At 43.3% G+C, this 12957-nt stretch overlaps 1 non-coding gene across 1 annotated transcript; it reads left to right on the plus strand.

Moving 5' to 3' along the window:
• The first annotated feature begins 12660 nt into the window (after window positions 1-12660).
• Window positions 12661-12732, plus strand: TRNAA-UGC (transfer RNA alanine (anticodon UGC)). Its single transcript has one exon. It is a non-coding gene; the product is annotated as a tRNA-Ala (tRNA).
• The last annotated feature ends 225 nt before the right edge of the window (window positions 12733-12957 follow it).

Consider the following 12957-nt stretch of genomic DNA (forward strand, 5'->3'; position numbering starts at 1 on the left):
GATTTTCAGTGACAGTCATTCCTTTGTGTAAAGCTGGTATTTTTTCCTTATAAATAAAGAACTTCCTTTTCTATCTCTTGCATTATAGGTAATAATTATTATGGCACCCCACTCCAGTACTCTTGCCTGGAAAATCCCATGGACGGAGGAGCCTGGTGGGCTCCATGGGGTCACGAAGAGTCGGACACGACTGAGCGACTTCACTTTCACTTTTCACTTTCTTGCATTGGAGAAGGAAATGGCAACCCACTCCAGTGTTCTTGCCTGGAGAATCCCAGGGATAGGGGAGCCTGGTGGGCTGCCGTCTATGGGATTGCATAGAGTCAGACACGACTGAAGCGACTTAGCAGCAGCAGCAGCAGCAGCTGTTTATTTTAATCATTAGCTATTATAATGCAAGCAATAATTACTTTCTATTAATTAGCTTTTATTTGTCTAGAAACATCTTTGTTTCACCTGTATTTTTAAAGGTTATGTTCATTGCATATTAGGGTTCTCAGATAATTTTTTCTTTCTATGCCACTCTGTGTCTTCTGGGTTACATTATTTTTGATATAAAGTTAGTGGAAAACCTTATCTTTGTTCCCCTGAATGTAATGTGTCTTTCTTTCCCTGGCTGCTTTTAATACAGGTACTTTACCACTGGTTTTCAGAATATTGATTAAGATATATCTAGATATGGTTCTTTGTACCTATTTATTCTGTTTGGAGTTTGCTGACCTTATTGCATCTCTTGATAAGTATATATTTTTAAAATCAAATCTGGAATTTCAGTTATTATTTCTTTAAATATCTCTCCCATACTAAATTTACATGTGTTAGATTGCTTGATATTGATCCACAGGTCACTGGGGTTCTGTTTCTGTATGTATGTAAGTATGTACATGCTAATTTTCTTTCTCCTTTTCTTTCTGAGCTTTAGTTTGAACTTTTTGGGGGGCTGTATCTTCAAGCCCTTTTTCTTCTTCTGTTGTGTGCAGTCATCTGCTAAGCCCATCCCATGATTTATGCATCTCTGATTTTTAGGTCTAGAAGTTACATTTGTTTCTTTCATTATTATTTTCCATGTTTCTCATCATGTTCAAGCTTCACAGGTGGCTCAGTGGTAAAGAATCCATCTGCCAGTGCAGGAGATTCAAGTTTGATCCCTGGGTGGGGAAGATTCCCTGGAGAAGAGAATGGCAACCATTCCAGTATTCTTGCATGGAAAATTCCATGGGATCACAAAGAGTCAGACATGACTAAACACTCACACACACTTGCTCATTGTGTTCACTGAGTTTTTCTTTAGATCCTTAAACATATTTACAATAGCTCTCTCTAAGTCCTTGTCTGCTAATTTCATCATTTCTGTCATTTATGTATCTGTTTCAGCTAACTTGTTTTTCCTGGCTAAGGATCATATTTTCATGTTTTCCCACATATCTGGTAATCTTTTTACCAGAGTCTGGATTTTGTGTCATGTTGTTGAGTGTCTGATTTTCTGCTTTCCCTTAAAAAGTGCTGAGCTTTATTCTTGGAGGCAGTTAATTTAGTTGAGGATCAGCTTGGTCTTTTTGAGGTTTATTTTCAAGCTCTTCTTAGGAGGATCTAAAGTCCCCTTTATTTTCAGACTACTCTAGCCTTGCTCCTAAGGTATGGCATCTCTAGGGTCTACTGAGTTCTGACTAATTGGAACTAGAATGTCTCTCAACCCTCTCCAAGCTTCAGTTATTGCTTATTTTGCAAGTTCTCGGTAATTTTTATTTCTCTGGTAATTATTCTATGTGCCCAGCTTATGGAGTCTCACTTTACACATGTACAGCCTAATATTTGGGCAAAGACTTAAGGGGATCCTAAGAATACTTATCAGAGAAGGCAATGGCACCCCACTCTAGTACTCTTGCCTGGAAAATCCCATGGACGGAGGAGCCTGGTAGGCTGCAGTCCATGGGGTCGAGAAGAGTTGAACATGACTGAACGACTTCACTTTCACTTTTCACTTTCATGCATTGGAGAAGGAAATGGCAACCCACTCCAGTGTTCTTGCCTGGAGAAACCTAGGGACGGCGGAGCTTGGTGGGCTGCCATCTATGGGGTCGCACAGAGTTGGACACGACTGAAGTGACTTGGCAGCATGAATACTTATGGGCTTTCCTGGTGGCTCAGCAATAAAGAATCTACCTGCCAATGCAGGAGACTCGAGTTCCATCCCTGAGTCAGGAAGATCCCTTGGAGGAGGGCATAGCAACCCACTCCAGTATTCTTGCCTAGAGAATCTTGTGGACAGAAGAGCCTGGTAGGCTATAGTCCATGGGGTCACAAAGAGTTGGACATGACTTGGGAACTAAACAACAAAAAAAAGAATATACTTAAAAAGCCCTTTTTCTGTAAACCTTCACTTGGTCTGGGAACTTGCCCTACAAATTCCAGTTGCCTCAACCTGCACAAACTCAGATTTGTTTATATATCTGTCTCCTCACTTCAGTGAGACTGCTACGTTCGGCTTGCAGCTTCTCTCCCCTGTACTATCGTCCAGAAAGCCTGGGAAATCAGAGGGCTCACCAAATTTGTTTTATTTTTCTCAGGAATCAGAGTTCTGAGTGCTTGCTGTTCAGTGCCTGCGGACAGTTGTTTTACATACTTTGTCCAGTTTTCTAGTTATTTACTGCAGGGAGGCTAACCAATACCAGTTATGCTATCATGACCACAGCAGAAGTCAAACAGGTTTTATTAAAATAACATTTACCAAGCCTTACTCTATTAGAATATCACATTAAAAGCTTTATCTGCATTGTTTTATATAATCTTCATATAAACCCCACAAAGTAGGGAACTTTTTCCCTTATTACAGACATAAAACTGAGGCTTAGGAAGTCAAAGAAATGCCCCAGGTTATGTAGCCAGTAAGTTATGAAACAGTATTCAGAAGCCCGTTGGACTCTCCGCTCTTCTTTTAAAAGGCTCTCCTCCCTTTTAATTTTTTTTTTATATAAAAAATTATTACATGCTTTTTAAATAGATGTTTCAAAATATAAAGAAATGTGAGAGAAAAAAATCTGCAGGTCCTGTATTTGCACCATCCGTTGACAGCCACTGTTAACATTATATATGTATATATATAATATATAAAATGAACAGAAAGGTTAGTTTGTTTTACAAAACTAAAATCCTATGGAATCCTACCCTATCTCAATACATACTGCTTAATAATTTGTTTTTTCCACTCAATCATGCCTTATAAGCATTTTCCATTAGATGTAAGGGCTTCCTAGGTGGCACTAGTGGTAAAGAATCTGTCTGCCAATGTAGGAGATATAAGAGATGCAGGTTTGATCCCTGCATTGGGAAGATCAGATCCCCTGGAGGAGGAGATTAGATGTAAACATTCTTTGAGAATATTTTAGTTTCTATTATCACAAATTTCCATCATACCCCCAAGGAACACAGAATACCATAGTTAATCCTCCTGTACATGTAACTCTCACTTAATTTTAAAATGGACATTTTTCAACCTTTGAATATAATTTTTAATGGCTCATATTCTAACACATAGATGTAACATTTTTAACTCAACCAATTCTGTTGTTGAACCTTTGTGCTGTTTCTCATTATTGTAAATAACACTGCAAAGATCTTTCTGAATAAGTCTTGGCACAAATATAAGATTATTTCCTCAGGATAAATTCCTGAAAATAAAATTACTTGATTAAAGAGGATAAATACTTTAAGGCTTTTGAAATATGTTCACAAAATACATATTAGAAAGTCTGTGTTAATTTACCTTTCTTCCTCCCAATAACAGTTTCTGAGTGTATTTCACCACATTCTCAAATAACTAAGCATTAATCTTTATACAAGGAGCTTCCCAGGTGGCGCAGTGGTAAAGAATCCAACTGCCAAGGCAGGAGACACAGGTTTGATCCCTGGGTCAGGGAAGACCCCCTGGAAAAGGAAACAGCAACCCACTCCAGTATTCTTGGCTGGAGAATCCCATAGATTCTGTGTGTCCCACAGGCACACCTGAGCGACAGAGCATGCACACACGGATCTATAAACATGCATTTGCCTACTGGAAGGTTGACTGACACACTGCCATTCTCTCTGTACAGTCACCAGCCCCCACCCTTCAGTTAGCTACAGAGCAACTGGCTCTCATCAGATTTACTTGGAGCTGAACATCAAAATAAGACTAGAGAACAACACCATTCTTTGTTTTACATATTTCTCCTAAAGGAAATACACCCTACTTATCCCACACCTGTGGTCCTGCTGCCTAGAATTTGTACCCACTTAGAAAGGCAAGAATCCCTTATTTTGGCAGCAATGGAAGACAGCTGATGAGCCACAGATCCTGGCAAAAGGGCACCAGCCGCCTGCCTGGTACTAGACCAAAGCTAACACTGTGCCCAGATTTGCATGTGCCTTCCTGTTTTCTCGGCTTGCATCCAGACTACAAAAAAGGTCTCCACAAGCTGGCTCCAACACAGCTTACAAGCATGTTTCAGTGGGCAAAGAGAAGCTCAGGAGACAAGGATGGCTTATGAGAGAGAAACTTTCTGCATGAACTGAGAGCTCTTCAAATCACTTCACCCCCTCCTCTCTGTCCTTGGCAGTCAAGGAGAAGATCTGAAAGGATGCCAGGATAGTCCTAGTACTAGAAACTGGCTCTGGACAAGAAAGAGACATGAAAAACTGCAGAAACTAGTCTAAAACCTGCAACTAGGGCATGTGAATTTCAACACAGAAACTTACATTCTCATTAGAAAGTAAGCTTCATAAGGACTGAATGTTGTCTTTTTGGTTCACAGATTTATCCCAGAGGTAAGAAAAAATGTTTGACACAATGTAGGCACTCAATAATTATTTGTTGAATGGATTCATTAAATGAGAAGAAAGTATTGGGGAAACTATATTCAACAATCACATATTAAGGACTTAATATATGTGCTTAATATATATTGAGACAGGAAGGAGGCAGGGCACAACCTTTAAAAGAATGATAACCATTGAGGGCGTGACATAAACTAGTTAGAACTAACTAGGTCCAAGATGGCAGACAAGTCAACTTCCACTAGACGGCGAGCCTCAGTATGAGCTCATCGTAACACATTAGATAAATCATACCCTCGGGTGCCTTCACAGTTCAGAGGTTGATGATTAAAGGTCAAAAAAGGGACAGTGACCCAATTCCAGGAAATCTCCGCCCCTTCCCCAAAATCAGAGCTTCCCTGGTGCCTCACAGGGTAAAGTGTCTGCCTGCAATGTGGGAGGCCTGGGTTTGATCCCTGAATCAGGAAGATCCCCTGAGAAGGAAATGGCAACCCATTCTAGTACTCTTGCCTGGAAAATCCCATGGATAGAGGAGCCTGGTAGGCTATAGTCCATGGGGTTGCAGAGAGTCAGACACAACTGAGCGACTTCACTTTTATGCCCCAAAATAGTTGGAATAAACCTCCTACTCACTAGCTTGTGAAATTGCCCAGCCCATGAAAACAAACCACCCCATATTTCGGGCTTCCCAGGTATGCTAGTAGTAAAGAACCCACCTGCCACTGCAGGTTAAAAGTAAGACACGCCAGTTCTTTCCCTGGGGTCAGGAAGATGCCCTGGAGAAGGGAATGGCAATCCACTCCAGTATTTTTGCCTGAAGAATCCCACACACAGAGGAGCCTGGAGGGCTACAGTTCATAGGATCGCACAGTGTTGGACATACTGAAGTGACTTGGCACGGCAAGGCCGTATTTCAGGTCCACTCTCACTTTCTGAGACAGTGCAAACTTCTGTCTGTGGAGTGTGTATCTTCTCGAATAAACACATGCTTTCACTCTGCTTCGGCTCTCTCTGGAATTCCTTCCTGCGTGAAGCCAAGGACCCTCACTTGGCAGCCATCCCAGGAACTCGCCTGAGACCTGGGACACGACCATTTTCTTGCTCTCCACTTTTCCTGCAACAACATCACTGAGTTAGGAGATAACCAGAGACTCAAGGAAGGGTTAAAAACCAAACTTTCTCTCTGGAGAAGCTGACACATACACAATAAAACCCTGAGTCCTCAGGAATGGTGCAGACAGCAAGGATGCTTGGGGTTCAGAGGAGGGAGAAATAGTTATATCTTAAATGACGAGGGAAGGCCATAGAAAGGAGGTCAATTTGGGGCCAGATCTCGAAGGCTAGTATATTAGTTCTTTAGGGCTGCTGTAACAAAGTACCACAAGCTGGGAGATGTGAAAAAACAGAAATTTCTCTTACTGTTCTGGAGTCCAGAAGTCTGAAGGGGAATCCTTCCTTGCCCCTGCCTCGTGCTGGTGGCTCCTTGGCAGTGGCAGCCAACTCGCATCTCTGTCCCCTTCGTTGCATGTCCTTCTCTCCTGGGTTGTGTGCTAAGTAGATTTAGTCGTGTCCAACTCTTTGTGACCCCATGGACCATAGCCCACCTGGCTCTTCTGTCCATGGGCTTCTCCAGGCAAGAAGACTGGAGTGGGAGGCCCTGCCCTCCTCCAGGGGATCTTCCCAACCTAGGGACTGAACTGGCATCTCTTATGTCTCCTGCATTGGCAGGCAGGTTCTTTACCTCTAGAGCCACCAGGAAAGCCCTCTTCCCTACGTTCAGTTCAGGTCAGTTGCTCATTCATGTTCAATTCTTTGTGCCCCCATGGACTGCAGTACACCAGTCTTCCCTGTCTATCACCAACTCCTTGAGCTTGCTCAAACTCATGTCCATTGAGTCGGTGATACCATCCAACCATCTCATCCTCTGTCGTCCCCTTCTCCTCCTGCCTTCATTCTTTCCCAGCATCAGGGTCTTTTCTAATGAGTCAGTCCTTCACATAAGGTGGTGAAATTATTGGAGCTTCAGCATCAGTCCTTCCAGTGAATATTCAGGACTGATTTATTTTAGGATTGACTGGTTTGATCTCCTTGCTGTCCGAGGAACTCTCAAGAGCCTTTTCCAATATGACAGTTCAAAAGCATCAATTCTTCAGTGTTCAGCTTTCTTTTTGGTCTAACTCTCACATCCACACATGTTTACTGGAAAAACCATAGCTTTGACTAGATGGACCTTCCCAACATTACTGTGTCTTTTTCTGTCTTTTCTAAGGACATTCATTGGATTTAGGGCCCACCCTAATCCAGTATGATACCATTTTAAGCCATATCTTAATTACATCTGCAAAAGACCCCATTTCCAAATAAGATCACATCCCAACCTGGGTTTTTAAATGACACTATCCAACCCACTACAAATGAGTAGAACACCATTAACAACAAGGACTTCCCTGGCAGTCCAGTGGTTAAGGCTCTATGTTTCCAATGCAGGTAGTATGGGTTCAGTCCCTGGTCAGGAACTAGGTTCCTGCAAGCTTCATGGTGAAACCATTTACCTCAGATTGAGACTCGAACCCAGCCAAAACCCTGCTTGGGACTTGAACCCACGTGTCTGGGATGAAAACCCAGTCAAAATACACAGTACCTGGTTTCAGGACCTAATGAAGCTCAGGTTCTTGATATCTCATCACAGAAAGAATTCAGTGAGAGACAAAGTGATAAGTAAGAAGTAGATTTATTCAGATTCAGAGAGAAGCACACTCCACAGACAGAGTGTGGGCCATTGCAGAGGGCAAGTGTGCCATGAAATGTGGTGCAGTTAGTTTTTATAGGCTGGGTAATTTCATATCTTCAGTGATCAATGGAAAGAAATAGAGGAAAACAATAGAATGAGAAAGACTAGAGATCTCTTCAAGAAAATCAGACATACCAAGGAACATTTCATGTAAATATGGGCACAGTAAAGGACAGAAATGGTATGGACCTAACAGAAGCAGAAAATATTAAGAAGAGGTGGCAAGAATGCACAGAAGAATGATACAAAAAGATCTTCATGACCCAGAGAACCATGATGGTGTGATCACTCACCTAGAGCCAGACATCCTGGAGTGCTAAGTCAAGTGGGCCTTAGGAAGCATCACTGCAAACAAAGCTAGTGGAGATGATGGAATTCCAGTTGAGCTATTTCAAATCCTAAAAGATGATGCTGTGAAAGTGTTGCACTCAATATGCCAGCAAACTTGGAAAACTCAGCAGTGGCCACAGGACTGGAAAAGGTCAGTTTTCATTCTAATCCCAAAGAAAGGCAATGCAAAGGAATGTTCAAACTACTTCACAATTGCACTTATCTCACACGCTAGTAAATAATGCTCAAAATTCTCTTTTAATTTCATGGTTGCAATCACCATCTACAGTGATTTTGGAGCCTCAAAAAATAAAGTCTGACACTGTTTCCACTGTTTCTCCATCTATTTCCCATGAAGTCATGGGACCAGATGCCATGATCTTAGTTTTCTGAATGTTGAGCTTTAAGCCAACTTTTTCACTCTCCTCTTTCACTTTTATCAAGAGGCTTTTGAGTTCCTCTTCACTTTCTGCCATAACTTTAATTTGGGGACTCCAAAATCACTGTAGATGGTGACTGCAGCCATGAAATGAAAAAAATGCTTGCTCCTTGGAAGAAAAGCTATGATCAAGCTAGACAGCATGTTAAAAAGCAGAGATATTACTTTGCCAACAAAGGTTCATCTAGTAAAGCTATGGTTTTTCTAGTAGACATGTATGGATGTGACAGTTGGACTATAAAGAAAGCTGAGCACCAAAGAACTGATGATTTTGAACTGTGGTGTTGGAGAAGATTCTTGAGAGTCAGTTGGACTGCAAGGAGGTCCAACCAGTCCATCCTAAAGGAAATCAGTCCCGAATATTCATTGGAAGTACTGATGCTGGAGCCGAAATCCCGATACTCTGGCCACCCAATGCAAAGAACTGACTCATTTGAAAAAGACCCTGATGCTGGGAAAGATTGAAGGTGGGAGGAGAAGGGGACGACAGAGGATGAGATGGTTGGATGGCATCACCGACTCAATGGACATGAGTTTAAGTAAGCTCTGGGTGTTGGTAATGGACAGGGAGTCTTGGCATGCTGCAGTCTATGGGGTTGCAAAGAGTCAGACATGACTGAGCAACTGAATTGAACTGAGCTGAATTTTATATACTAACGAGTGGGAGGATTTGGTTCAGTTCAGTTGCTCAGTCGTGTCTGACTCTTTGCAACCCCATAGACCACAGCACAACAAGCTTCCCTGTCCATCACCAACTCCCAGAGTTTACTCAAACTCATGTCCATTGAATCGGTGATGCCATCCAACCATCTCATCCTCTATCGTCCCCTTTTTCTCCTGCCTTCAATCATTCCCAGCATCAGGGTCTTTTCAAATGAACCAGTTCTTCGCATCCGGTGGCCAGAGGATTGTAGTTTCAACTTCAGCATCAGTGGGAGGATTATTCCAACTATTTGGGGGAAGGGGTAGATATTTCCAGGTTTGGGGCCACCACCCACTCCTTGATTTTTTGACAGCCCCTTGGAACTGTCATGGCACCTCTGGTTGTGTCATTTCACTTGCTGCTTGAGGATCAAGGTCTAGTCTTTTCTGCCATCTTTGTCCCACTTGATTCTAACTGGTTTATGTTGTGTCCTTGGGCTATGTCATTCTTTCAAAAGCTGTGCCCTGCCCCTTTCCCTCCTGTTACAATGGTGTGGCCAGAAAAAAAAAACAGTATTGACGAAAATACTCCTCCCAAATGCAAAGTATGTTTAAGAAAAGGTTTCCCCAAAACCAATATTTAGCCAAAGACTGAAAACTTTCTGAAGTTAGATTATAGAGCAACCCTGATGAATACACAGAAAAACAGAAAACTTCAAATTGAAGGATTCCCAATAGACATGTAATCTCCTGAGCTGAACTTCTAAAAACTTAAAACAATTTAAAATGCACTTGGAATGCATAAAATTGTAATTGAGCAGGATTCTATGGGGTTTTCCTGGAACAGACTCCCCCAGTCTCCTTGTCCTCTGCCTGCCCCTAGTCTGTAGAAAAACTGTAGCCTTGTAGGCCTTCCCTGAGTTCCACAAAGTGAGTTTAATCAGAGGAAAGAGAAAATGCAGAAAGGAAAACAGTCAAGCAAGACAAAATAATAACAGTTCAGCCATTAAACAAAGTGAAGGACTTTTTAGTTCCTCCTCGAGGGCTATACATGATACTCTGAGTCACGTCCTTTGAGCTGTTTTGCAAATACTGAAACCCCTACCAGACGGAAGAAGTTAACTGTCTGCCGCCCACAAGGATGAAGACCCCAGACCAGTTGGAACCAGAAGGCTGATGATGTTGATTCCCACAATTACCTCACCACCAGTCAGAAGTATGTACTTGAGCTGATACCACCCCCCTCCCTTATCTTGTTTTTAAAAACCTTTCCCTGCAAGCTTTGTGGAGTTCAGAGTCTTAAGCACCAACTGTCCTTGAGTCCTTGCTTCAAAACGAAAGTGTTAGTCATTCCACTGTGTCCAACTCTTCAAGACCCCATGAACTGTAGCCTGTAGTCTCCTCTGTCCGTGCAATTTTCCAGACAAGAATACCAGAGCAGGTTGCCATTTTCTGTTCCAGGGGATCTTTCCGACCCAGGGATCAAACCCAAGTCTCCTGCATTGCAGGCAGATTGTTTATCATCTGAGCCACCAGGGAAGCCAGGACTCCTCGCTTGGTGCCCTGCAATAAATGCTTCACTGTCCTTCACTACAGGGGCTTCCCTGGGTTAGAATCCTAATTTCTTAACTTACTTGATCTGTAATTCGGAGCCTGTTGCTGCCTTTCTCCAGACCTGTTTTCCGCATCAGTAAATTAGGGATAATAATTTTCCCCAGGATAAAACTGTCTTCAGGGATTGTGGGGGAAAAAAAAAAGAAAACACTCTCAGTTTTCCTCCTTTGTGTCTCCCTTAGTCTCACACTATTGCCACACTCAGAATATTTTTTTTAATATGTTTTTCCTTTAATTCACAATAATCTATTTCACTTTTAATTAATTTTTGGTTGCACTGGGTCCTGCTGTTGAGCAGGCTTTCTCTAGTTTCAGTGAGCTATTCTTCATTGAGTGCTTGGGCTTCTCATTGCAGTGGCTTCTCTTTTTGTGGAGCAAAGGCTCTGGACTCAGGGGCTTCAGGAGTTGTGCACAGATTTTAGCTGCTGCCCCCACCTCCACCCCCACTGGCCCTGGGATGTGGAATCTTCCTGAACCAGGGATTGAATGTGTGTCCCTGCATTGGAAGGCAGATTCTTATCCACTGTACCAATGGGGAAGTCCCTCAAAACTTCTGCTACCAGATGAGTGGCTGTTTTTCCCACACCAAATAATTCTCTGTGATACCAGTTCTGTGTCTTACAACCCTACTCAGTTCTGACACTCTGCCTGGAGATACTGTTGCAGGCAGGTGGACCCCTTCCAGGGCCCGAAACTGCTCTCTTGTCTAACATTCGGAAATGAATTGTCCGAGGAGACACATGTGCTGACAAAGCAAGAGATTTTATTGGGAAAGGGCACCCGGGTGGAGAGCAGTAGGGTAAGGGAACCCAGGAGAACTGCTCTGCTGCGTGGCTTGCAGTCTCAGGTATTATGGCGATGGGATTAGTTTCCAGGTGGTCTTTGGCCAATCATTCTAATTCAGAGTCTTTCCTGGTGGCGCAGGCATCACTCAGCCAAGATGGATGCTAGCGAGAGGAATTCTGGGAAGTGGACAGACATGCAGTGTCTCCTTTCAACCTTTCCTGAACTCTTCCGGTTGGTGGTGGCTCATTAGTTCCGAATTTCTTACCAGGATCTCCTGTCATAAAACAACTCATGCCAATGGTTACTATGGTACCTGGCCAGGGTGGGCGGTTTCAATCAGTGTGCTTCCCCTAACAATACTGTCAACTCCTACAGGTGAAGGGCTCAGTCCTACAAGACTGTCCCAACCCCACTTCAGATGATAATCACAAGTCCAGGTTGTTCCCTGTGCTCTGACTGATGAACTATACACGACTCCCTCCCCCCTCAGGATCAATTAATTTGCTACAGCAGCTCAGAGAATTCAAGAAAACAGTTCACTTACTGTTGACCAGTCGATTGTAAAAAGATATGATAAAGGCTACAGGTGAACATCCAGAAGGAAGGAATGTGTAGGGTCAGATATGTGGGGGCTTCCCTGCCCTCTCTGGGTGTGCCCTCCCCCAGCATCACCATGCATTCACCAACGTAGAAGTTTCTCGGAACCCGGTCCTTTGGGGACTTTTGTGGAGGTTTCATCAGGTAGGCATGATTGATCATCAACCCATTTCCAGCCCTCTTCCTTCTCTGGAGAATGGAAGATGTGGCTGAAAATTCCAAGCTTCTGATTGTGGCTTGATCTTTCTGGTGACCAGGCCCCGTGCAGGAGCCCACCCAGGGCCACCTGACTAGAACAAAAGACACTGCTGTTACCCAGGAAATTCCAAGGGATTTAGGAACATCTTTAAACAAAAGATGCTCCTCCCAGTGCTCTTGCTGCTGCTGCTAAGTCGCTTCAGTCGTGTCCGACTCTGTGCTACCCCATAGACGGCAGCCCACCAGGCCCCGCCGTCCCTGGGATTTTCCAGGCAAGAGTACTGGAGAGGGGTGCTCTTATCACTTAGCAAATGTCAATGGTTTTAGAAGCTCTGTGCCAGGAACCACAGACAGAAACTAAATATATATTTTTCTAACATCTCACAGGTTGAAGATGAAAAGAGATAATGCATGTAGAGTGCTTTGTCTACGACCTAGCATATAGAGGGTAGGGGATGTAGCTCAGTGGTAGAGCACATGCTTTGCATGTATGAGGTCCCGGGTTCAATCCCCGGCATCTCCACATTTTTGGGCTTCCCTCGTGACTCGGCTGGTAAAGAATCTGCCTGCAATGAGGGATACCTGGGTTCAATTCCTGGGTTGGAAAGATCCCCTGGAGAAGGGAAAGGCTACCCACTCCAGTTTTCTGGCCTGGAATATTCCACAGTCCATGTGGTCACAAAGAGTTGGACACGACTAAGCAACTTTTGCTTTGAAGCTTCCCTTGTAGCTTAATCAGTAAAGCATC

Source organism: Bos indicus, chromosome 6 (assembly GCF_029378745.1).
Source record: "Bos indicus isolate NIAB-ARS_2022 breed Sahiwal x Tharparkar chromosome 6, NIAB-ARS_B.indTharparkar_mat_pri_1.0, whole genome shotgun sequence".
Lineage (NCBI taxonomy): Eukaryota > Metazoa > Chordata > Mammalia > Artiodactyla > Bovidae > Bos > Bos indicus.